We start from the raw sequence: 23,177 nt of genomic DNA, 5'->3' as shown, positions 1-23,177 counted from the left end.
TTTTTTCCTATTGAGGAGAAAGGCTCAGTTTGGTGCTAACTCATTAATCTCTCCCTGAGACGGAGCTAGGACTTAGCCTTTGGCAGGCAGTGTGGTATGTAACTAGAATTTAACAAGTATTTTCATGGTATTAGTTTTTCATAGACTTCATGTTTATAGAAAGTGACATGGGTTTTTATTACATTATGAAACAAATTTTTCTTTTTCAGCAAATATATTTAAATACTGAGCTTATTAAAGAAAATTATTATGTATAATCACCTTTATGGTTAGATTATCATCCCTAGTTATCCAATCAAACACTAATCTTGGTGTTGCAATGAAGATACTTTGTAAATGTCATTAAAGTTCCTAAATACTTGACTTTGGAGAAGGGGTGGCAGCAAGACCACCAGTTCTTAGGTTGCTGCCTAAGCACTCCTGGCCATCAGCAACCCTCCTGCCTCAGCCTCCCAAGTACCTGAGACTATAAGTACATGTCTCTGTGACTGGCTCACTTGAGTTTAATTAAGGGAGATGGTCTTGGATTATCAGGGTACCTACAAAGGAAAAGAGGGAGGCAAGAGACAATCAGGAAAAAAAGGAGATAAATAAAGCAGAAGACAGAGTGACAAAGATGCAAACCAAGCAAGGGAGTTAGCCATCAGAAACCAAAAACACAAGGGAACGGACCCTGCACTAGAGCATCCTGAAGGAACAGCACCTCATCAACACCCTAACTTCAGCTCAGCAAAACTGATTTTGGATTTCTAACCTCTAAAATTGTAAAAGAATCCATTTGTGTAGTTTTGAGCCACTTGACGTTTTGATAAATTATTATAGCAGCTTCTTTTTTTATTGCTGCTTCTAATCAAACTTCCTGGCAAATATCAACTTGCAGGCCTCTGATGCTCCGCCCCTTTGTTGCCAGGGAATTTCCTAAACATCTTTTGGTTCAACTATTAGTGGCTGAAACTCTTTGATACTGTAGTTTCCCAGAAATTGTACTTCTCTCTGATTTATAACTTTTTATTTTCTCCTAATCTGTTTCATTGTCTGATTGATGGGTTTATTCTAAAGAGGATTCTACAGAGACCTAGCAGCTGTCTGCTGATGATTTGGATGAGCATAAACTATATAATCACAACAATGTATTGTGAAAACTGACATTATTTTCTGCTGTTCTGATGTTTGTGTATAAGAACTTTTAAATGAACACTGAAATACAGCACTTTAATAATTCCAAATTTTGAGAAGGGAATAGAGAAGTTAAAACATAATTTAATAAATGCAGGTTTTTCCAGAATTTAAAAGGAAAATATTATCTTTGGGCATTATAGGCACAATTATCATAAAATGGAGCTGATGCAAAAGATCTACCCTATGGCTGAATTACAAACTCCAGGAGAGCAGGAAGAGTCTGTGTCCCCTGTACTTTGAGACTGTCCTTTGATCAGAACACAGTGCTCACTGCAGGCATTAAAACTAACAACAAAAAAAAACTTCAATTAAGTTGGGCACCGTGGCACACGCCTGTAATCCCAGTGGCTGGGGAGGCTGAGGCAGGAGGATTGCAAGTTCAAAGCCAGCCTCAGCAATTTAGTGAGGCCCTAAGCAACTCAGTGAGACCCTGTCTTTAAATAAAATATAAAAAAGGGCTGACTCAGTGGTCGAGTGCCCTTGAGTTCAATCCTGGTACCCCACCCCCAAAAAAAGGGTCAATAAAAAAGAGACCTTATTATGCTAAAATGTACAAATACAAACATATGAATAAATATACACTGTATATACAAATCCACAATAAGTTGCTAATTAATCTGGAGACCAAACAGTAATCATTTTTACCACAAACTTCATATTTTGAGATGTAACAAAGCTGAAAGAATTCATCCACCAGCAATCACCTGTTTAAGAAATATTTACAGAAGTTCTTCAGAGAGAAGAAAAATAATAACTGACAGAAATATGGATCTATGTAAAGGAATAAAGACACTGAAAATAGTGACTACATGGATAAATTATAAGTTTTTGGCCTCTCATTACTTAAATGATAATTGAATGTTTAAATAAATATAATAGTAATGTATTACATAGTTAATAACATATGCATAAATAAAATGTATGACACCAATCACATAAATGCTGAAAGGGGAGGAATGGAAGTTCACTGTTCTAACTTACTTTAAAAAAAAGTAATATAATATCACTTAAGGTAGACTGGGATAAATTAAAGATGCATTATAAATTCAAAAGCAACCATGAAAATAACAATTATAACTAATAAACTAATAATGGGAATAAAATAAAATCATAAAAATCATTTAACTGTACTTAAAAATGACATAAAAAAAGGAAAAGGGAAAAAAACAGATGAAACAAATGGAAAACAAGGTAATATAATTAAAACTAAGCATGCCAATAATCACATTAAATGTAAATGACCCAATATCCCTAATAAAAGGCAGAGATCATGAGGATGGAATTTAAAACAACAAGAAGAATCAACTCTCTGCTACTTACAAGAAACATAACTTAAATATTACTGTGAAAAGAAGGTCAATTCATAATGATAAAAAGTCAGTTCCTGCAGAGGAGATAAAAACTGTAAGCATGCTTATTTTTGTGTGTTGTAGGTGAGATTGGGGATTGAACCTAGGGGAACTCTACTACTGAGCAACATATCCAGTCTTTAAAAAAAAACAAAACACTTTTTTTTGTTTTGTTTTAATTTAGAGACAGGAACTCACTAAGTTTCCTAAGCTGGCCTCAAACCCACAATCCTCTTGCCTCAGCCTCCAGAGTAACAAGGATTATAGTCATGTGTCACTGAACCTGGCAAAGGTCTTAACTGTGATACAGCTACTAATTTAAGGAATTATAAAAATAAAGCAAATTAAAACCAGATAAGCAGAAAAAGGAAATAATTAAGATCACAGAGGAAATAAAATAAAAAACAATAGAGAAAATCAGGAAAATTGATATATAAAAATCAATTGTATTTTTCTATATTAGAATGAACATTTGACTATTGTCATATTTATTTATTTGTCTATTTATTTATTTATTTTTGTGGCACTTGGGATTGAACCCACAGGTAATCTACCTCTGAGCTACATCACCAGCCTTTTTTTTTTTTTTTTTTGAGATAGGGTCTGGCTAAGCTGCCCAAACTGGGCTCAAACTTGCTATCCTCTTTCCTCCCAACTTCTTGGGATTACAGACTTGTACCATCATGCCCAGCTTCTAATTTTTTAAAAAATGTAATTTATAGTAGCATCAAAAATTTATAAAAATACTTTGAAATAAATCTGAAAAAAAAATGTGCAAGTCCTCTACACTAAAAACTCTACAACACTGCTGAAAGAAGATAAAGAAGACCTAAATAAATGGAGAGATACTTTATTTGTAGGTCAGAATATTTAACATTATTCAGATACCAATTCTCCTCAAATTGATCTATGAATTCAATGCATTCTCAATTAAAATCCTAATAGGTAGTACCAGCTACAACATAGATCAACTGTGGAAACATTATGTTAAATCAAAGAAAATGCAAAAGGGCACAGGGCTAGCAATGTAGTTCAGTGGCAGAGTGCCTGCCTTGCATATATAAGATATATCCATCCCCAGTACCCCCCTAAAAAAAAGCACATATTTATGATTTTATTTATAAAAGACATCCAAAAAAGTCAAATCCATAGAAGTAGAATTTGGTTTTCCAGAAACTGGTGGGAAGCTAATGGTTACAAGTTTTCTTTTTGGGGTGATGAAAATGTTCTGAAATTAAATAGTGGTAATGGTGTACAACCTTGTGAATACATTAAAACCCACTGCATTATATATTTTTAAATAGATAAAATGGTGAATATTTTGTCATGTGAATTTTATCTCAATTTTTAAAAATCTACTTAAGAGAATGAAAACCAGCAAGCACTTTGGTAGTAATTGATAAAACACTGCTGAAGGGCTGGATCTACCTGATTACAATGCTTACTATAATGGTATAGTGTTCAAGGTCTGGTGCCGGGTTTCTGTTCTCACGACTAAGAGGCTCAGGGGTCACTCTAGTTAAACTGGGCTAACTGGGCTGCACAAAATAACCACACAAGAGACACAAATACCTTTTTCTTTGGGGTCGCTGTGACGGCTCCTCTGACCTTAAGGGTCTGCAGAAAGAGAGAGAGCGAGAGCACGCGCTGACCCCTTTTATTGAGGAGAAGCTATTCAAATGAGGCAAGGGGTCAGGTTTCAGGGGGTTGAGTCTATCTTCATGATGTCCACTGTCAGCAGGTTGACTGACACCTGGGTAGGCCACACCCAAGGGCACAGTAAGAGAAGGGGACACACAAGGCACTTCCATGGAAGATTCTATCCTAAACAGGGCAAGGGGTTATATTACAAAGCAACAGGTGAGCATAGCTGCACCCATGGGGCTGTAGGAAGATACACCCATTTCTGTGACTGAGGGCCTCAGCACCCAGCTAGGGAATGTAACTCAGTCACCCATAAGGTTGGCTTCCCACATATTCCCCCTTTCTTAATATAAAAAAGAATGTAACTGGGAAATTTTCTTTCAGTCACTTGGCTCTTGGTCCAAGGTCATCACAATCTGCTATTGAAACACAAAAAGAATTAGTAGAAAACATATTATCTTTATAACAGTCAACACAATAATCTGGATTATTATTACCTTGCCAAACACTCATCAGAAGATTTTTAATCTTTTCCCAATTTTATTGGGATGCATTGTTTTTGGCCATAGTAACATTTTCATTGCCATGGCATTTAGGCCTCTCCATAAACCATAGAGCAAAGGGCTCACTCACATTATTCATTACATTGTCTTCTAGAACATCATTACTTAGTTCTCATCCTTCCATCAGCACTTATCTGACCATGAAGGAAGTTGGATGTAATTTAAGTCAAACATTAAGAAAATCCATACATCGTAAGTTTTAAGACATAGCCACTAAGGCCAAAATTGAATAAGCAAGGAATAATATTTAAAGTAGTTACTTTAGGGATTATGAGATCAGCAGTTTGTCTAGGTCTGGTTAATAGACATACACCTGTTTTAAAGCCTGAATATTAACTTTAGCATATTATAGTTCTGAAATATTAGCTGGCAATAATTAATGAGGCAATAAGTTGTATTTTTATAGGCTACAGGATATTTATCATTTTTTCTCTTCACTCTCATTTTTAAGGAGTTAATTAGGTCTGTCAGTAATACAAATACCCTTGGAAAAATTTATTTTAATAATCTTTCCAACAATTGTCCATAAAGGTAAATGTAGTCTTAGTCACTAAAGTCCAGCAAAATTGGCTGGCTTGAGTTTTTTATCTGCTGTGTAGCATAAGTTTCTGTCACTGGTGTGGTCAATTTGTTGCTCCACTATTTGGCTACCTCAGTCCTGGGAGCTGATGATAACTGGCTGGTGACAAACCTCAAGTCAATGTCCAGTAGCTCAGTTTCTTTTTGGAATGTACACAACTATTACAGGGTTTGAGTGGGGCGTGCCTGTCAATCTACATTAGCAAGACAATATCCACAGGCCAATCATCTTCTGCCTAGTGTAACCATACTGTGAGGAAACTATATGCTCGTAGCTGTTAGTTGTAACTGAAGGCTTTTCTAACATTTTCTCCTCTTCTATTAAATTTATTGTCAAAGGAGAACCCTGGTGAGAAATGGAAAAGGAAAGGCATAGAAAAAATGAGAACCAAGAAAGAGAAAAGCATCCAGATATGGCCCATTCCTGTAGCTGCATTTGTCTCCTGCTGTGGTGAGCAGGCAGTCACTGTTGACTAGTCTCTGTCACTAGGGTTCTGATCTGAGCTGGATGTGGGGAGCAAAGCAGCCATGGGGCAGGAGACCTCTCTCAGAAGGGGAGAAGAATTAGGCCTTTGCACCAGTGGGGGGGTGAGGTTCTTTGCCTCACCTCTGTTGGCCCCCAAATTTTCTCCTGATGGCCCCTCTGCGACTGTGCCTGTCTTAGGTTGTCCCTCCCTTGAGGAATCTTACCCGTCACTGGCTAATCAGCCATTCTCTGGGGCCAAACAGGGTGATGTGGAGTGTGCATGGCATCGTCCCCAAGAGGGCTCTCTGTCTCCTAGATACATAATGCCCCCATGGCCTCCACGCCAGCATTTACCCTAGGATCAGCAAACTCAGGTTTCTTCTCCATGGAGGGCTCAGCTCTCAGCACTGGGCTGGTAGGGATGCGTTCAGGAAAGAAGGAGACAGGCCGTAGACAGACAAACAGTAATATAGTGACAAAGCTGAGAGAGACAGATGAAGAGAGATCCCTCATACAGAATTGGCCCTAATTGGTGTTACTCACATCTGGTCCATAGCTGCTATCCATACGGATGCAGAACAATCCGTTATTTCAACACTGTCTTTTTCTCAAAAGATACTTCCAGACAGTCTCTTTACCATAGAATCAATATACAGGTATAACTGACCATTACAGTCAGGACAATTAATTTAGTTTCATGGGTGGCACTTTCCAGTCCACACTGCAAGACACATTAAAGGTGGACCTGGAAAATGGGTCCATACAAGTCTTTTCATAATTTTTATTTACCTGACAAGCTAGTGAAGCTGCATGGCTATAAGCTCTGTAGCTGGAAATTGACCTTTCTGGGCCAGGTTTCTCAGTCATTATCATGATGACTGGTTTAAACTCTCCTTTGATATCTGATTTAATTTACTGAATCATGTTCAGTAACACTAAGACTCTCAATATTACAATTTAAGAAAAAACTTTTAAAGTATTTTGTAAAATCTAGTGTCTCTGGGATCCTGTATTCCCCCTTTTTCTTATTTAATAAATTTGAGTAAAGGCTTGGCATAAGTCATAGTATTATTAGTTTAAGTTATAGATAATAGTACAAGTATTTAAATGACTAAGAATAGATTTACCTTTTATTGATTATTAAAATTTTTTAATATAGACTAGTTGATCCATTTTAACAATTTAGAAAGAATCCTCAATCTTTTTGAGAGAAGGTCTCAAAATCTCTATATTTTAGAATATTATCCTTTACATAAGTATTTCTTAATTGCCTTTAAAAAATATGATGAAGGTTATTTTTTGTGTAGGGAGCAGTATATAAATCTTACTGTATTTTTTATGGACAATAGATCTAGTTAGAGAACTTATATAATATCAATAAATTTTTTTTTTAAGTTTGTAACCTTTATTGTTTAAAATTAATATATAACTTTAATTTGGAGAACATTAGTCTTAATAAAATGTTTTTTTTAAATTTTATAATTATCTAACAAACAAAATATGTAAAAATTAGTATCTCAGTGTCTTAGAATTAATCAATTTTAGTCTCTTAAGTACAATTGTTAAAATCAGGATTTAAGTTAGTAGTTCAATATACTTAATGTTTAATCAACAATGTGAATTTATTTACCAAAATTAATCTTTATATTAAACAGTAAGAATTATTAAGCAATAAGGATTTTACTTTAAAGAAATAAACTTACATTTTAATAGGTTGCTTATCATGTCAAAATATGGACAAAATCTTAGCTCACATTAGTATAGTTAAATTAGGAAAATAGCCTGAAATACCCTTAAATTAATTATAGTCAGTTTAGTATATATAAATCTCTTTTTTAATTGTTCTAACTTTTTACATCATCTGTTTAGATAACAATATAAAAATCATTTTTACTTAGGAAAATGAATATAAAGACCTTGTTTTACCCAAAGATGATTTCTTTCTTCTTTTTAGGATCCATGTGTGCTTTTTCTTTGTTGAAGCATCTTTTTCTTTTAGAAAATTTTTTTGGTTATACTTTGGAACAATTTCTGAAAACCTTAGAATCTATAAACAAATTATTATACTTTGATAATAAATATCAATGAAAATAGTTAAAATACTTAGATATTTTGTACACATAATTATAATTATTTATCATCTTATGAGTTTGAACAGTAACTTTGAGAATTAGAAACTACTTGAAGATTGTATTTTCACTTAAAAGTAAATTTATAGTAAACACATTTATCTCAAATATCTGTAACTGAAAAGGCAGAGTATCTGATAAATACAAATATAAAACATTAATTATGGGTTTTCTGTTGAAGAAAAACAATTAGGCAAATATATATTAACTAATCAATTAGGCATGTGCTAATTATTCTATAGATTAAGAAATATAGGTTATCTAAATATCTAAAAAATATATATTAAGAATAAGAACATAACTTATAATTGTATTAACTTTATGTAACCACGTGGTCTTAAAATTTTTGGATCCATTTTAATTTATTTTTAACTAGGAGTGCACTCTTCTATGTGACGTCACTTGATGTAACTGAAATAAAATCCTTGTGCATACATATTTACTTCTTATAGTCAGAAATGAGAATAAGGATTTTTTGGTCATCACAGGAACATTGCCGTCTTTGTTCCTGTGGCAAGCAAATGCATCCTCATAACCTCCAAAATTAAAAGTAAAATATAAAGAAGCATGTTTGATATCTCTCATCAATAGAACATTATTTAGTAACACAAGTATAGAGAAAAGTCAGGTTATTTAACTCAGAACTAACTTAAATTTAGGACTGCAACATAGAAACCTGTGGAATTAAATTTTGTCTGAAATAGATATCTTTCGTTAGCATTTACAGGTAGGCATTTTTAAAAATACAGGCTCTGAGCAGCTCCAGTAGAAATCTGAAACACAGTAGTACAGGTTAGTGGTTGGAAGGCGGGACTAGAAGTCCTGTCTGAGTGACTGTGGAAGAACCAATCAGAAGCCCGCAAAATTGTGGGAGGTGGGACCAGGAAGCCGCTCTTCCGGCCAGGCACCCCATGGTTACCATGGTGATGCAAACAACATGGAGTCCGTTGCCCATTTTCGGGGCAAAAGTTCCCCAAGTTTTCCTAGCTGATTGCATTTTGTTTGATTTTGTTTGCATTTTCTCCCGCCTGGCCAAGATCTTACTGCAGTAGCAGCTTGTTCTGTCTCTGCGACCTGCGGTTGCAGCTTGTGTACATCCTGCACTTTTTTCTGTGGCACGTGGGTGCTCCAAAGGTTTTTTAGCAGCGAACGCTAGCATTACCATCAGATCTTAAGTTAGTCTGTGTTTGGCATTTAGGTAAAGTAATTCAAGGGTTAAAAGCACTGCTGGCTGCAGGGGCTAGGACCCCATAGTGAGCAGCAAGTAGCAGAGGCTAAAGTCTCTTGTCCCCAGTGGCTGAGTTACAGCCAATCTGATTCATAGGACAATCATGTAGTAAAAAGGTCCGTACATACTTTCTGAGTATTGACAAAAACAATAGAAAATTGAAACTTATTTCTCTCCAGGTAAACATTACATTTTCTCTCCCTTTTTCTCACTCTCCTAGCGCAAGCTTCTAGAACATAAAGGCCAAAAAATCTCCTTTTTTTTTTTTTTTTCATGTGATGCTGAGGATTGAACTCAGGTTCCGCCCATGCTAGGCAAGCACTCTACCGCTGAGCAACAATCCTAGCCCCCAAAAAATCTTTTATAAAGATTTATAAAAACAATTTTTAAAAATCCACAAAAGCGCGCTTTCCATGGAGAGGACTCAACTCAACAACATAGCCCATCAATCATCTTAATAACTATATTTATTTAGAGTCTCTACAATTATACCCCAGTATTAAAAATTTTAACGTCACAGATTTTCCTTTTGTCTAATTCACTTACTTTCTACAATTCTGCCCAAATACTCTGCAATCCTAAGCATGCTTAACTTCTGGAGAGAACTTTCAACTTCACTAACTTTCTTTAATATTTAAATTGGAGACCCCTTAGGAGCCAGCATTTGTCGCTTTTGTCCCAGCGGCTTAAAGACCTTTCGGGCCACGTTGGACGCCAATTGCCAGGTTTCTGTTCTCACGACTAAGAGGCTCAGGGGTCACTCTAGTTAAACTGGGCTAACTGGGCTGCACAAAATAACCACACAAGAGACACAAATCCTTTTTCTTTGGGGTCGCTGTGACGGCTCCTCTGACCTTAAGGGTCTGCAGAAAGAGAGAGAGCGAGAGCACGCGCTGACCCCTTTTATTGAGGAGAAGCTATTCAAATGAGGCAAGGGGTCAGGTTTCAGGGGGTTGAGTCTATCTTCATGATGTCCACTGTCAGCAGGTTGACTGACACCTGGGTAGGCCACACCCAAGGGCACAGTAAGAGAAGGGGACACACAAGGCACTTCCATGGAAGATTCTATCCTAAACAGGGCAAGGGGTTATATTACAAAGCAACAGGTGAGCATAGCTGCACCCATGGGGCTGTAGGAAGATACACCCATTTCTGTGACTGAGGGCCTCAGCACCCAGCTAGGGAATGTAACTCAGTCACCCATAAGGTTGGCTTCCCACAGTCTGGGAGTGTATCTCAGTGGTAGAGTGTATGCCTAACATGTGTGAGGTCCTACAGTATTCAAGACAGTGTTCTATTGAAGTAAAGGTAGACAAATACATCAATGGAATAGAACACAGTAAAGATCAATGTATAACTGGGTAACTGATTTTAAACAAAGACAATTCAGCAGAGAAAAGATCATCCTTTCAACACAATGAGCTAGAATAATTGGAGGTCCAAATGCAAATAATAATAATAATAGCAATGATAATAATAATGATAATTTTTTTAAAGTTCCATCCATACCTTATAGGATGGTAGGATTTAGATATGATTATCCTTACCAATACTTATGTTAAAATTTGATTCCTATTGCAGTGGTATTGGGAAGTGGGTTCTTTAGATCATGGGGGGTTTGCCCTCATGAGGGCATTAATTAGTACTTGGAAGATTAGTTCTCTAGACAGAAGACTATTATAAAGCAAGCGTTTTCTTGCATGTGTGCTTATCTTCCACAGATGCCAGGTTGTCCTTTCACTTTTCACCCTGAGTTGGAGCTGTACTAGGTTCTGCCCAAAGCTGATCAAATCTGTACCATGCTCTTGGACTTCCAGAACTATGAGCTAAATAAATATCTTTTCTTTATAAATCACTCAGTCTCTGATGTTTTGGTATAGCAACAGAAAAATAGACTAAGACATTTAAGTACAAAAATTAGCTCAAAACTGATCACTGATCAAATCTAAGTAAATCCTCAAACTTATACAAATTTTAAACATGATAACATAGGGGGGAAAAAAATCTTTGGAGCTGAGCGCAGAGACACACACCTGTAATGCCAATGACTTAGGAGGCTGCGGCTGAGGATCTCAAGTACAAGATCAACCTGGACAACTTAGTGAGACACTCTCTTTTTTTAAAAAAAAAAAAAAGAGAGAGAGAGAGAGAGAATTTTTTAATGTTTATTTTTTAGTTTTCGGCAGACACAACATCTTTGTTTGTATGTGGTGCTGAGGCCCAAAAAATAAAAAGGGCTGGGGTGCTGAGAGCCATAGCCAAGTAGGAATGAAGCATGGCATTTTTGGTTGAAAGTTGACCCCAGCAAGCCTTTGAGATGATAATGATTATGTTAAGATGTGCATTCAATTGGAGATTAGACCCCTACTGTCTGCCTAGGCCTGCTATTTTGGAGCTCTGGAGGGACTCCCGGAGAGTTCCCATTGGTTGGGGAAGTGCGGTAGGAGGGAATTCCGGAGGTGGGATTTCCTGTTGGTGTAGTGTGTCCCGGGAGAAGGCCACGTGCGTGGCATTTTTCGCGGGAATTTTGGAAATAAAGTTTGTTCCTGCTTGAGTGGCTCCTGATTTTGTGCCCAGCCAGACTGTGGCACTGGGGATGAAGCTCAGTGATACAGCATCACTGGGTTCAATACCACATTTGGGGAAAAAGTCTTTGGGACTTTAATTATCCATTTTTTTTTTTTTTTTTTTGGTTAAAAACATGACAATCATGATCAGTTAAAAAAAAAACTAATAAATTAAATTTCATCAAAATTAAAAACTGCTCTTTGAAGTATAGTGTTAAGAGAATTACAGACAAAACTTCAATGAGGGAAAACATTTGCAAACCTTATATCTAATAAAGGGTTTGTATCAGGAGATGAAGAACTGTCAAAGAAAATGCCCTTCAGTAAAAGAGAAAGCTGTCCCTAAGTGCTGGTTGCCTTAAGATGTAGCTAAACTGGGGCCTTCCCCAGAGCTTGGTTACATGAGCCAATAAATTGCTATTTTTTTATCTAAGCTGGTTCAAGTAACTTTTCTATTATTTGCAACTAAGAATACATCTTTAGTATAGTCATTTAATTCAAAATTGATCACTGAAAGTTTTAGAGAAAATGAGAGATGGAACATAAGAATGATTTTCGGTAGGAATATCTGTGAAGAAACAAAACTATGGTGTGATCACAAGGAAACAGTGGCATAAACTGATATGTACTTGGCTGTGAGTCCTTTTTATTGTGTCTATTAAAGTTTTTAAGTTGTGCATATTCAACCTGAGAAAATGGCTGCTAGATATCTACCCTACAGAAATGCTGGCACATGTGTAGAAAGAGAAATGTCTAAGGATGTTCCCTACAGCTTCCTAAGTACAAACAACAAATCGTCCATCAAAACAGGACTAGTTAAGTAATCCATTGTAGATCCATATTGTGTAATATCTGGCAGCCATTAGAAAAAATAAGATCGAGCTTTTGTACTGATGTGGAAACAGCTCCAAGACATATGATTATGAGAAACAAGCAAATCACATTGATTAGCATGTTTGAATTTTTAAATAACACATACCAAAAAACTTTCTATATTTCTGTATGTGGACATACTTATGTAGGTAAGTATACAGAAAAAGAACTGGAAGATTCTACCTCAAGCTGATCATTTCTTTTTAAATTTTATTATTATTTTTGTATTTTTGACCAGGGACTGAACCCAGGAGTGCTTTACCACTGAACCATATCCCCAGCACACCACCCCCTCTTTTTTTTTTCTCATTTTGAGACAAGGTGTTACTGAATTGTTTAGGGCCTCACAAAACTGCTGAAGCTGGCTTTAAACTTATAGTCCTCTTGCCTCTGCCTCCCGAGTTGCTGGGATTACAACTGTGCACTACTATGTCTGGCTCTTTTAATATTTTTACTGTAGAGAAGATTGAACCCAGGGCCTTGCTAGACAAGCACTCTACCACTGAGCTACGTTGCCAAACCTTCTAAATGATCACTGAATTTACCTCTGGGAGGGAATGGGAATTGGAAACAGTTTAAGGGGGCTTTTACTTCATTTTTTTGTTGTTGTTTCAATTTTTTGCACAACTAGAACTTCCTTAAACAAAAGAGTATGAATATTTTTTACTGAACCTAAATGGTATACCAGCTCGAATATAAAACAGGTAAGGTGCCTGCTAAGTGGTAATGGCTAAATTTGAATTAGCAAATTATTAGGGACCTATGTACATAGCTTTCAATAATAAAGTGATCAAATGGAACTAAGAAAGAGATTTTTTACAAAGGGTCAATCAGGACAGGACACAAGGAACATACAATATAACTACATTTATTAATGAAATTTCTGACTAATCAACTGTTTTTAAAAAGTTCATCTATAGGTTCCTTGTTGGCAACCTATCTTTCCCATGGAAAGACCATTGAGATTTTTAAGTAAAAAAAAATCTATTGTATTTTTCATGGTGATAGATACCTGTAATCCCAGAAACTCAGGTGACCGAAGCAGGAGGATCGAAAGCTCCAAGCCAGTTTCTAACAATTTAGAAAGACCCTATCTCAAAAGAAAAAAAAAAATCGCTGGGTGCAGTAGCACACACCTGCAATCCCAGCAGTTTGGGAGGCTGAGACAGGGGGATCTCAAGTTCGAGACCAGTCTCAGCAATTTAGCAAGGGCCTAAACAACTTGACAAGACCCTGTCTCAAAATAAAAAAATAAATAAAAAGGGCTGGAGATGTGGCTCAGTGGTTAAGTGCTGCCCTGGGTTTAATTCCTGGTATCCAAAAAAAGGGGGATGTGGCTTGGTGTGGTAGGACACACCTGTAATCCCAGTGACTCTGGTGGTAAAGTAGGAGGATCTCAAGGTGAAGCCCAGCCTGGACACTTAGTAAGACTCTGTCTCCAAATAAAAAATAAATAAAGGTCTGAAGAATATAGCTCAGGAGTAGAAAGAACACTCCTGGGTTCAATCCCCAATAACATAAAAATAGACATCAGATAGATAGACAGACAGACAGACGGGATACAGCTCAATGCAGAATAGTTGCCTAGCATGGGCATAGTCCTAGGTTCACTTCCCAGCACAGGAAAATAACAAACTATTATACATCATTGTTCTTTGATAGGGTGCATTGGAAATGGTCTGGAAATTAAGGCCAAAGGAAATGCATTGAACATGATGGAGGAGCTAGGAGCTCACCAAATCTAAAGAGATACAAAATTTTATCCCTCAGGAAGAGTAAGAACCAATATAGCTCTCAGATATAGGCTACTTATGGACAGCTTGGTCATCAGTCTTTCTGGACTGTCAGAATCTTGAATCAAATAATACCTGGAAAAATAAGTGTTAGAAAAACTTTGAGACCATCTACTTTACTTTTTATTCTCCTAGAGCCCCAATACTACCTGGTCATTTCTGAGAATATGGAAGTTTTGAAGATTTTTTGAGTTCCCATCTAGCTGTGCTCCTTACCATGTGACTTTGAACAACTAATTTAGCATAACCATCTTCATCTGTAAATAAGGGGATAAGGCCAGGTGTGGTGGCACACATCTATAATCCAGCGATTCAGGAAGCTGAGGCAGGATGCCAGCTTAATCCAGCTGGGCATTTTAGTGAGATGCTGACTCAGAATTTTGAAAAACAGCTGGGGATGCAGCTCAGGGGTAGATTATCCCTCCATCCCTGGGTTGTATTCCCAGTACTACAGAATGAATGAAAGAAAGAAAGAAGGAAAAAAGAAAGGGAGGGAAAAAAGAAAGAAAGAGAGAGAGAGAAATTGTACCCAGCTCTGTGTGTGTGTGTGTGTGTGTGTGTGTGTGTGTGTGGTAACAGGGAATTAACCCAGGGGTGCTCAACCACTGAGCCATATCTCCGGCCCTTTTTATTTTTTATTTTGAGACAAGGTCCTGTTAAGTTGCTTGGGGCCTTGCTAAATTTCTGAGGCTGTCTTTGAATATGCAATCTTCCTAGCTTGGCTTCTGGAAACATTGGGATTACAGGGCATGCACCACCAGACCCAGCTTTGTAGAGTTTTTGAGATCATTAAATCATACATAAAATTATTTGCATAGAAAAATTCACTCAATAAATAGTGGCCATCAGTATTTTCTGTTCATAAACCGAAATACATCACAATGTTAACTATTACATTAGTGGATGCCTGAGGACTCTTCTCTCATCATTTACAAAGTTTCTCTAATAAGAGTATTTTATTCTAATTATAAAGAATATTTTAGAGCTCTGAATTACAATAATCTGATACTAGAATTATAGTAGGATCTGCTACTCAAGTTAGATATTTTTATGCTCAACATGATCAGATGTCATTAGTAGCATTTAAGAACTACAATGTGAAATTTTACCCATATAGCAATAAAATTTTTCTCTCTAAAGTTAATATAGTTCTTTGATTGAAATTGTCTTAATTTAATATACTTACATAATTTCAAAACTGTATTTGGCTCTTTTTTCATTATATTCTATATATCTACATTCATTATTCATGGTGGTTCTGTCTTGGTCTTGAACAAATAAACACCAGAATATTTCAAAATACTGAACTGTCTGTCCTGGCAAGAAATACATCCCAAATGACCAAAACCAAAAAGGTCACAAGATGTTTCCCTTCATTTTGTCATTTGATCTTAGATATGCTGCTCTCAAAACACAAGCTACAATAAGTAGCTATTTAGAGACAAGACAGCCCAAATCTATCATTTGAAAGAGGAAATAAGTGGTGAGGACACTGCATTCTTAAACTGGAACTTCTGAACTAAAAACTTTTTGTTTGTTTAAAGTAATTCCACATGACAAGGACTCAGTAGAAGTCCCACATCAATGGTGATAGATTAAAAGCTGGCTCCCTCAACAGCCATTTTATCACTTTTCTAACCAGCCGCCTCAACTCATACACAGGCTGGAAAGTGAGACGCTTGCTTAGAAGTAGGGCAGCCATAGACCCAGTTCTGGCCAAGGAAGTATTAACAGAAGTCTCTCTGCTTGAGAAAAGTTTCCAGAAAATCTCTTTTAAGCACAAGGCTGGCAATTTCCTTTCCACTTAGTAACTTAGTACTTCCTTCTTTTTCTTCCTACTTAGAACACTAAGGGGATACCTGAAGCAAAGCTATCTTTTTTTTTTTTTTTTGGTATTGGGGTGCTTTACCACTGAACTACATCCCTAGCCTTTTGTTTTATTTTTGCTACTGGGGATTAAACCAGGCAGGGGGTGCTTTACAACTGAGCCACATCCTCAGTTCTTCTTATTTTTTATTTTGAGACAAGGTCTCATTAATATTCACTTAGAGCCTCATTAAGTCACTGAGGCTGGCTTTGAACTTGCTATCCTACTGCCTCAGCCTCCAGAGTTGCTGGGATTACAGGTGTAGGCCACTGCACCCAGTTTCAAATTACCTTTTGACCATGAAAATGAGAGCCATACAAAAAAATGGTCGTGTCACCATCTCAGCACTGGAAGTGTGCCCCCAGATATCATGTTGCTTGAAGCAGATAAGCCCTTGTATATGCCTCTTTTTCTTGGGTCTACAGTTTTTTGCAGACAAATACATTTACAACCAAGATGAGTAATACATCAAGGAAGACAGATTGCTCTCTGACAATAGTAATTCCAGAAAGTATAAAGCACCTAATAAAAGATAGTTTATCAAATTGCACATGAAATGCCTGAAAAATCTGAATTGCATGATGTGCAATGTGAATAGTTCTTTCCTGCACATATTAACAGAATCAGTTCTAACAAAAACATGAAGCTATCATTTAAACATATTTTGTTTTCATGGAGGAAAAATATATTCTCAAAAGAATTATCAATGAAATGGTAATGTGGCTATATAATAGAGTTAGTCTTTTCTGTTCTCTTTTCCTAAAAATTTAAAAACAGGTTTCTGACTCTCAAGATAGTCCACATTCTCCCTTGAGTGTGTATCTGCTTTCCAAAATAAATCTGTCTCTCTGGAAAAAAAAAAAAAAAAACTTAAAAACATCCTTCACTACTAAATTGAAATATCACAGTATAACAATTATATAATGTTTTTCATTCCAGAGGTAGGGTGGGGTAGATGGTATGTTAATGTGTACATCTCTTACAACCAAATATAGAAATTTTCCAAGCTCTACCACTCCCTTCCCTGATCCTTTACTCGTGAGGCAATATGGATTTTGGAGAAAGCTCTGGGTTATTTCTATTTTTTGTATTAGGGACTGAACCCAAGGGCACTTTACCATGGAGCTACATACCCAAACCTTTTTATTTTTTGAGAAATGTCTTACTAAGTCGCTAAGGTTTGCCTCGAACCTGTGATCCTCCTGCCTCAGCCTCTCAAATTGCTGGGATTATAGATGCATGCTGCTATATTCAGTTTATGTATAATTTTTATAATCAAATTATTTAATTGGATCTTAAGATGAAAAAATAATCCCTACTATCTCAAGTAAGTTGATTATCTCAAGAAGAAAATCTTGGAGCTGGGCCCAGTGATATACATCTATAATCCCAGCAGCTAGGGACAATGAGGCAGAAGAATCACGAATATAAAGCCAGCCTCAGCAAAAGTAAGGTGCTAAGCAACTCAGTGAGACCTTGTCTCTACATAAAATACAAAATAGGGCTGGGGATGTGGCTCAGTGGTCAAGTGCCCCCGAGTTTAATCCCTGGTACAAAAAAAAAAAAAAAAAAAAGGAAGTAAATTCTGGCAAAGTCTATCATGAAAGAACTCTACATCCACTTTAAAATCTCTGTAGATCTTCCAGAACAAAGTTCTCACTCTCTTGGGACTATTTTAGTAGTTGGTTATCACATATTCAATTTAGGACATAGGGCTCCTCTGGGATTACTCATTTCTCCAGAAATAGAGAAAGAAAAGACCTTGAAAGACTACCACCTCTCCTGACCTCATCCCATGCCACCACATTTGAACTTGAGCTTCTGAGCTTTAAAGGGCTTTGGGTAAGATTTCATTTGCAACAAGTTTACACTGCTTTGAAGAAAAAAATAAATAAAAACAAGCAATAACTTAAGATATATCCTGATGCTAGTTATAAATGCAAATACATAACTTGGGGGAGGGTAATACATGAATTAACCAATATTCCCATACACATTATAATTTACTTGTGTTGCTGGGGGTAGTAGCACACATCTGTCATCCCATCCTGCTGAAACAGGAAGAGCACAAGTTTGAGGCCAGCCTCAGCAACTTAGGGAGATCCTGTCTCAAAATAAAAACCAAAAAGGGCTGGAGTCTTAACACAATGATAAAGCACCCCTGGGTTCAATCCATTCAATCCCCAGTACCAAAAAAAATTTTTTTAACCTGGGTTAGTAAATTGGGGCAGTGGAGTGGTCTGGAACTATTCATTTGACCCTTTGGTCATTAATTTCCTCCCCAGGATTGAGGGTTGAAACCAGAGGTATTCAGCCACTGAGCTACACTCCCAGGCTTTTTCACTAGTTTTTGGTAGCTGCTGGCAATCTTTGGTACTCCTTGGCTTTTGGTTGCCCTCCATCTTTACACAGCCTTTTCCCCCGTGTCTCTGTATCTTCCTGTCTGTCTCTTATAAGGACACTCATTACTGGAGTTAGGGTCCACTCTATTCCAGAATGATCTCATCTCAAGATGCTTGCCATATTATATTTATTATTTATTTATTTATTATTAATATTGCTTCACAGTCTATCAATCAATAGTTTCATAAATGTGGTCACTTGCTTGGTTCATATAAATGGGGTTACTACTTTACCAGGTGATGTTCCCATGAATGCACATGAAGCCCCTTTTAGCACAGAAATTGTCTGACCCCAGGTATCCTGAGCACTGAGTCCCATAAACTTACCTAGGATAATGGCACAGTCCTCTAGAACTTTCCCAAATTCTGCTACCAGCCCTGCTGATGTCTGCTAGGGCTCTCTCAACTCTTCCTCCTATACTTAGAGCAACCATCTAAGGATGGTCTGTTTACTTTCAAATCCTTAGCCATTCCCTATTGCTATACTGTAAGCGTCTCTGGAGAGAGATGACAGAGAGCCATTTCCAGTGAAGCGCACATTCATTACTCTTCTGGTCAGAGCTTCTGCCTGATAGTCACTTCTTACTCTCCCAAGCTGGGGATAGAACCACACAAGAACATCTCTGCATTAGGCCCAAAGCAAGGCCAAAGTGTCTTTTTCTCATAAGCTCAGGGCTGAAAGTGAAGGCATGGTCCAAGAAGAAAGAAAACCCTCTTAGAGTTCTGTAAGGAAGAGGAAAGATGACTCAGAACAGTGTTGATGCCTTTGTTCTACCCGAATGACAGCCCCACTGTGCTCCTTACATCTTTGAGTCCTTTAACACCCGCCTAGAGAATGATGTTAGGTTGATCTGTAGTCAGCACGTGCTTCAAGGCTGGCTCCACTTTCCACTGCCTCAGAACCGTGGGAATCTGTTTATCCTTCTCGTCTATAAAGTCTCCTAGCACTTAACTTATTCTAATCTGTGCCTCTTGTTATTTTTATGACAATAAAATAGGTTTTCTCCTTACATTGATTATAAACAAGGACAGATTTAAAAAAAAAAAAAAAAAGGAAATATTGAAGCAGATTGCCGGGCTGGGATGTAACTCAGTGATAAAGTGTGTGTGTGTGTCTGTGTGTGTGTGTGTGTCTGTGTGTGTGTGTGTCTGTGTGTGTGTGTGTGTGTGTGTGAGAAAGAGAGAGAGAGAGAGAGAGAGAGAGTGTGTGAGTTAGTTGTATTAGAGATTGAACCCAGCCTCAACAATTTAGTGAGGCCTTAAGCAACTTATTGAGACCCTGTCTCAAAATAAAAAGGGTTAGGGGTATAACTCAGTGGTAAAGCACTCCTGGGTTCAATCCCTGTACCAATAAAATAAAATAAAAAGGGCTGGGGATGGAGCTCACAGGGACAGTGGCCCTGGGTTCAATCTCTGATACAACTCACTCCCTGCCCCCCCCCCCAGCCCCACACACACAAAGAATAAAGTGTTAAGGCTCCACTAGGCTAGGAAAGCAGGTCTAGAAGCATGAGAAAAACAAAACAACACCAGAAGAGGAAGTGGACTTTGAGGCCAAGAGTAAGGTCACTGCTGCAGACCCTGTGGGAATAACCACAGGAGGAATTCCAGCCAGGAGAAACCCACATCAACTCAGCCCACTCCTGGGGAGCACTTAGAAAGTGGATGTGAATTCGATCTTTTTCTTGAGGCCTCTCATGTGGTGTTGGGGAATACCCACCGTAGGACTTTGCACCACTGTGATTTGTCTATTGCAAAACATATGTACTTAGTTGTTGTTTATCTCTAAATAAAGCTTTGTTTTATTACACTGCAATTATTTACAGAGGAGTTCATACCAGCCAGTCAGTATACTACCCAAAGGACAGTTTTCTTAGGTTTTGGCTCATGTAAAAGAACATGATTCCAGTGTCAAAAAAACTCAGCCACAAACTTCTGAGCCTAGTTTTCTCTTTTTCTGAAATGGGAATATTTCTCATCTTAAAAAGGCTTTGCTTTTAGCACAGGCATCTAGTAGATACTTCATGAATATTAGTTTCCTTCCTTTTTTATTGTCATTAATATATCTGGCAAGATGATTATAATGTAAGATGTTAGTGCACATTTAAGCTATAATAAAATGTTTCCTGTAAGAAAGCAGAGGAAGTAGCCCAAACTTTCAGAATCATTGAAGAAAGCCCTAGAAGGCACTGGTCTTGCTCTTCCCAAAATAGATGACCTATGATAACATGCAAAATGTCTTTCAATTAAGTTCTTTGTTTTATAATGTGTTCGGTTTTCATAAAATCAACCCCAGGAATTAATTCACTTCCTTTTCAAAAGGAAATCTTTTGAGAAGCACTTTTTCATTTTACATTTATTTTCTCATGTATCAGGACACTATTATGTCTACATCATACATAATTTAATATTAAATGTTTTTTAAAAGTAATTTAAATGATATTTCACTGACATTTATAATCTTGAAAATTTATAAATTTTGTTTATATTGATACATATTTCTGTCCATTTAGATGCTCTAAGGACTCTAATCACATCAAAAGGATTTTGTAAATAGCAAGATCTATTCCTGTAGTCCCAGCTACTTGGGAGTCTGAGGCAGGAAGATTGCTTGAGCTAAGGAATTTGAGACTGTCTTGGCTAACATGGCAAAACTGCTGTCTCCTAAGTTAAAAATATGTAAACAAATGATTTTTCAAAAACAAGAGAGATAAAAGTCATCTAATAATTTTTCTAAGTTCTGAAAAGAGCAAATGCAATTATAATTTTTCAATGTGTGACATTATAAATACCGTTTCAGTGTGGTTAACAGACAGTAAGAAATCAGAGGATACTGATTATATATACCTCACTATTATTCACTTATGAGTAATAATCATTGGTAAATAATCAAACAATATATTTCAATCAACAAATATTTATTGAGCATCTGTTATATGCTTAGCACTATTTTAGGCCCTCTAAATCTGGCAGTAAATAGGACCACTTATCTCTTAGTAACTTCATTGTATATTTACACTCTCTTTTTTTATTAGTTGTTCAAAACATTTTTTTTTATTAGTTGTTCAAAACATGTATATATACACTCATGTGTACACTGCATCAAAACATGAAATTTGGTCTGGGCATATATCTCAGTGGTAGATAGCTTGCCTAGAATGTGCAAAGCCCTGGATCCTACCCACACACTGAAGGAAAATAAAATCTTAAAAACATCTTAAAATATTAATTTTTATCTTAAAATAAATCAAGAAAGAAGCCAGAGGTTGTGCCAAAATAGAAAATCAGCCTGGTGCAGTTACACACACCTATAATCCCAGTGGCTCAGGAGGCTGAGGCAGGAGAATCTTGAGTTCAAGGCCAGCCTCAGCAACTCAGCAAGGCCCTGAGCAACTAGAGAAACAGTGAGTTTGAAACAGTGAGACCCTGTTTCAAAATGAAAAATAAAAAGAACAGGGATATGACTCAGTGGTAAAGCCCCCCTGGGTTCAATCTCTGATACTAAAAAAAATAAAAATTAAAAAAAAAAGAACAGAAAAAAGAATATTAGGGCTGGGGATGTGGCTCAAGCGGTAGCGCGCTCGCCTGGCATGCGTGCGGCCCGGGTTCGATCCTCAGCACCACATACCAACAAAGATGTTGTGTCCGCCGAGAACTAAAAAATAAATATTAAAAATTCTCTCTCTCTCTCTCTCTCTCTCTCTCTCTCTCTCTCTCTCCTCTCTCACTCTCTCTTTAAAAAAAAAAAAAAAAAAAAAAAAAGAATATTAGCTATAAGAGCTTCTACACTTGATCTTAGCCAAAAGGCTGAGAAGCGATATATAAGAGCTTCTAGATTTATGGCCATTAAGCAATCTGGAAGCTATTCTCTTCCTTTAAAATTCAAACTAGTTATAGAAAGCCCTTTCACTCCCACAGGATATATTAGCAATAAAATTGAGATGGGAGGGTGAAGGCGCAAAGACAGAGTTCATATAAAGTGAAGCCATATGCACTAGATTTGATTATTGTCCACAATTATTCTCTCCATCCCTCATCTCTCCATAACACATACACCTACAAAACTCTAGAGTGGGTGTGGTGTATTCCTCCATTCTATTGATGTTGAGCCATGTAACTTGCTCTAGTCAAGGGCAATGTGACATGTCCAAAGGATTTAAAGGTTCTTTTGTCCTTTGGCTTGCAGCTCATACCCCTGTGATTACCATGAAGACAGCATAATGCTAGCCAGCTGCAGCCTTTTCAATCTTGGCCCTGAGTGAGATACACAACAGTCCTACATTTCACCAAAAGTCTACAAAGTCTAAAGGTAAGCCAAGATGAGCTGGAGCTTGAAGAAGAGCTACCCAAGCTGACGTGCATACCTATGTGCAAAAAAAATAGATGCTTCATTTATTTATAAATACTACTCAGTGTTCTTGGGATCTGAACACAGGATTTGAGGGGATCAATAGGTGACTAACACACCATTCCAATTTAAACACACAGCATGTATTTGTTCATATTGACAAGTCCAGCTTATGATATACCAGCTAATA

General features: G+C 37.0%; 1 pseudogene; it reads right to left on the bottom strand.

Annotated features, from left to right (window-relative positions):
- Positions 1 to 22,385: 22,385 nt before the first annotated feature.
- On the bottom strand, positions 22,386 to 22,458 carry LOC113184989 (U2 spliceosomal RNA; annotated as a pseudogene).
- Between the last annotated feature and the right edge of the window lie 719 nt (positions 22,459 to 23,177).

Source organism: Urocitellus parryii, chromosome 8 (genome assembly GCF_045843805.1).
Source record: "Urocitellus parryii isolate mUroPar1 chromosome 8, mUroPar1.hap1, whole genome shotgun sequence".
NCBI classification, from domain to species: domain Eukaryota; kingdom Metazoa; phylum Chordata; class Mammalia; order Rodentia; family Sciuridae; genus Urocitellus; species Urocitellus parryii.
The sequence above is the reverse complement of the archived record's forward strand: the minus strand, read 5'-3'. Positions and strand labels throughout refer to the sequence as shown.